Here is a 4,645-nt window from a genome sequence, read left to right on the forward strand (position 1 = left end):
CCTGCTAGAGGTTGTTTCCACTCCCTATGGGGATTTGTCTTCCATTAATTTCACATATAAAAACACCCAGGGAAGTTTGACAGCTGTAGCAACCAGAAGCTTCTCAAACCTTTGCATGTTGATTCTTAGGTGCCTGACTTCAAAAACATTATGTAGAGACCATGGAACTTGTCTTTTCTACATGTACTTGAAGCAACCTCATCCACCGATTCTCTGTTTTGGAAGAATTTCAGAATTTCTTCACACTTGTGCTTTCACCAAATCATCTGAAGCCCATGCTGCTCGACAAAGCCACCAGATGGCAGAATCCCATAATGCCAAAGACACACTCTCACCAACCCCCAACAAAGAAGGTCTGACCCCAAAATAAGTTGTACCATCTACTAAAGACCAAGGCACAAAACCACCTGTTTAAAATGAACGTGAAGACATTTATCACTCTGACGCTTTTCTTACAAAGAGGAAGAAATGATCAACCAAAGAGAAATAGGATCACTCATATATCTATATTCTTCAAAATGCCTTCCTTTCCTCACCGTCACCAACCTCAGTTTCAGGCACTATTTTATTCATTCAGTATCTCCTTTCAACACCAAGAAACAACAGTAGTCACTGTCTTTTTATACAGGACAAAGAATAGGGACACCTTGGCATTTGAGTTCTCATTATTTATTAACTCACATGGACATCTGTGAGCTTATACGTAGAGATAAGATACAGATCAATCAGAAAAAATCAAGTTTTGCACAACACCATAAGTGATGCATTGTGGGAGTAATAGGAAATGGCATTTATGTACTGGTGGTTCCTTCTCCTCTCATAAAAGCTCAAACCTTTCCACAATACCACTAAATGTTGCCAACTGTCTCAAAATTGAAAATGTGTATCAAGAAGTATCAAAATCTCCAAAATACTTTAAATGTTCTTTCCCTGGAGATTATCCTTTCATAAAAGAAAAAAAAAAGGAAAGAAAGAAATACATATACAAGAAAAGTAGTATTTAAGGCTTTAGAGAGAAGGCATCTATAAGTGCCATTAGCTCCTTGAAACTCATCAGGATTTGCAAACTTTCTAGTTGTCAGTTGACTGTTAAATTTCTACACCACAGATCAGTATTAGAACAGATGCCACCTGCTAGAACGGAGTTCTTTAGCAAGGCGGCTATTACTGTTATTCAGCAAATGCATGGTTTTGGCCAGGAATACATATGGCTCTACCTCACAGCCTTGGTTCTTGTCACTCCTTGACTAGTTATAAATATTACCAATATATGTTATTGGTTCAACTTAATCTAATCAGAACTAGATCTAGTGCTGCCATATGTTAACGTTGCAAAATGAGTAGCATACCACTATCTGCTTTCATTCCGTTCTTTCCAGTACACAATCCTTGCAAGAGGAAAGAAGCTATGCACACTTGAACATCAAACCACCTATCCAGATGTCAGCTCAATTGCTCACTGTCATGTAATAACTCTTTTGACAGGCAAAAGGGATGTGGCAAAGGTTGAAATTACTGATCACAGATGAAATTTATTTGCACTGCAGTTTCTCCAGAATTTGAACGCCATGGGTAACCCATTCTGTTAGTAGTAGTAGTAAATAATCAAGCCCTTCCCATTGAAAATAGATAAACAGATTCTACCACTCATTATCTAGAGTCCTCTCCCTGTGTAACAGCTATCAAGAAAGGCTATGATGTTTTTACAGGCTTTTGAAACTGTCTTCACAGAAGGCAAAGTCAGAAGAAAAAATCCCCAACCTTTCAGTGCCAATTCACACCACCTTTCTAAGACAGTATAGTTTGTTCTTAAAGGCAATCTCAGTAAGCACCGCTATTTTTCTTCCATGTTTAATGAACAAAAAAATTATTCAGCCTCATTATAAGGAATAAAGAGCACCATCATCATTCCAACACTTCCTAGGAAGCATACTGAGTTCCATCATGCAGTTAATCCTTCACTTGAACTTTTCTTTGACAATCTATTCACCTGCTAAGTGTTCTTCCATCTATATCCACCTGCTATTGCAACACAAGCTTGTACAGATTGGTGTACCATTTTATAAAGGGGGAAGCTATTTCTTTATGTCATCACAGATTTCATTAAATAAAAAACAAACTGTACTATTTCCTAAGGATACTTGTTTCAGAGCACCTGAAAGTCAGATGACATGGAAAACACAAGAGAAACTATTTCATGAGGTAACAAGGCTAAAGACAGACAGGTTGCCGCAGCCATCAAAGATGTCCTCTGGATAAACTGTCCTGCCCCGCCTGCATCCTGTCACAACTAACAGTTGAAGCTTTAGAGCACAGTTTTCAAGTACTGTCCAGTGTTCTTAGAAAGAGCTATAGTGAATTACCCATCTTTAAACTTGGAAACTAATATCTTGCTTTGGGATTTTGGAGTAAAAGAAGAGCAGATGTTACGAAACACAGATAAAGATATTCAAGAAAGTATGAGCAAAAACCTAGCCATGCTGAAGTAGATCATCTGGTATGCTACTAAAGAGCACAGTTAAAATTGATTTTGCTTCTTAAATGAATGATTGAATTTTACTATCAATTTGAAAGGCTCCAAAGAGAAAGATTACTGCTCTGAATAGCAGTTCCCTCCAGGAAAAACTGATGAAGCAATAACTAGATTTACCTTTGAAAGGAATTCTTCAAGCATTTCATGAATACCAGAGCCTCCAAATAAAATAACACTTCTCTTCTACAGCTAAGTCTCTGATTTTACCAGAATGTATGTCCACCAGTTATTTTATTTTAAACTAGAAAGCAGTCCAGCAATTCTTAGCCCTATTTCTACTCTTCCGTGCCAAATTCCTAGAGAAGTAGGCATAAAACCAAATTTGTTATAGAAAAAACCACAACAAAACAAAACCAAACAAAACCACCTCCACTGACAAGAAAACACAGCTCAAATGAAGGAAATAAAAGGTGCCTTTGTTTCCTTCTCATCTGCTCGCAGGGAAGGGCAATCTATTAATAAAAATAAACTAGATTTGTGATTTAGCTCGCCTTACAGGAACAGAACAAACCTGGTAAGATTTACACAAGCTGCAGTGTGCCACTGCTCATTTTGGTGCATTCAGTAACACCTTGTAGAGATAAAAAAAACAAGCGTCAGAATAATTCTCAGAAGATTTGCAATTTTCTGGAAGTTTCCTTCTTTGAATTTGAAGGGGTTTTTTGTCTCTTTAACACTAGAAGGGGTATATAAATAACACACTGTGGGAAGACTACATGCAAAGAAAAAAAAATCCAAATTCCTACAGGAAAACAACATACAAACAAACAAAGTGTAGAAGATTACAAAATAGTATCTTACAATGAAACTAAAGAAGCTGACTACTGTAAAAGAAATTTCAGGCTTTGCTGGACAGAAAAGATGAATCACAACAAAACAACCCAACAACAACAAAAAAATTCACACAAAAAATCCCCAAACACAAAAACACCCAAATCCATAAAAATCCAAAAACAACTACCAAAAATTTGCACACAGTCAAGCAAAACTCAAGCTAATTTAATCTATCAATATAGCCAGGACCTGTAAACATTTTAAGTTTGGAGGATCTGCCAGTTGTTCGTAATATCCATAGGTAAATCTCTTGCAAAGCTACCTAAGTGTAGAATTAAGTGGGATATTATTTTAAAGGATGTTTCACTTCTTTACTATCTCCACATATTTAAGTTACAATCTAAAGAACCTTTGTATTTATATGGTAGAGCCCAATAAGAAGGCTAGCTAGCAAGCAGTTATTACAAGTAATCTACATAGTTCAGTAAGTTCTTACTTAGGTTTAAAGAAATCAAGCTAATAGCTAAATAGTATACTCTCATCATAAATGAAAAAAAAAAAAAACCCAACCAAAAAACTTTACAGGACTTAGTAACAGATATAGCTTAAATGGTCTGAGCAACAAATACACTCTCCAAATCCACACTCTAAGGAAAAATAAGTATCTGTTCAGCAAACATAACTCATATTTACTAATGGTCTATTACACACCCAAATATTTCCACTGAAAAACCAGAACACCAAATGAACAACAAAAACCCCAAGACAGTTCTTGCTTATGATTCCAATCATATTCTTAGTGCATTTCATACAATATTTACTGGAATAATAAGAAGAAAAGCAAGATCCATAGCTGAGTATTCGTACAAGTGACCTGAATGTAGGTGGGGAAGGGGTGTAAATCACCCCTGAACAGTCTTCCTTTATTAAAAAATAAAAATAAATAAAAAAGGTAACATAGGACTTTTGTATTTAAACTTGTGACATCAAGGTAAACTTCCCTTTATTTATAATTGCTTTTTCTACTAAATAATTTTTCCATAGGCATTTGGAAGACATAAAGAGCTGTACTGCATCTAGGTGGCATCTCTAACAAGAAAAAAAGAATCCTAAGGACGTATTTCCCTCCAGGAGAATGAAATGCAATAATTTTTTTCTACAGAGCTTCCCTGGGAAAATACTCACAAGAAATTTAAACACACAAAGAATTAAGTGAAAATCATCTGGATATAAAAGAATCATTCCGAGATCCATTTTTTAAAAAGCCTTTTAAAACTATTTGGAGGAAGAAGGGTTTGGGGGGGGGGGGGGTGTCTCGCTTTTACCCTCAAGACAGGG

General features: G+C 36.1%; 1 protein-coding gene across 2 annotated transcripts in view; it reads right to left on the reverse strand.

The window, feature by feature from the left end:
- STK24 (serine/threonine kinase 24) overlaps positions 1–4,645 on the reverse strand; it is a 40,780-nt gene that overhangs the window by 23,962 nt on the left and 12,173 nt on the right. The gene's annotated exons all lie outside the window — the stretch shown is intronic.

Source organism: Buceros rhinoceros, unplaced genomic scaffold, assembly GCF_000710305.1.
Source record: "Buceros rhinoceros silvestris isolate BGI_N320 unplaced genomic scaffold, ASM71030v1 scaffold9533, whole genome shotgun sequence".
Taxonomy (NCBI): domain Eukaryota; kingdom Metazoa; phylum Chordata; class Aves; order Bucerotiformes; family Bucerotidae; genus Buceros; species Buceros rhinoceros.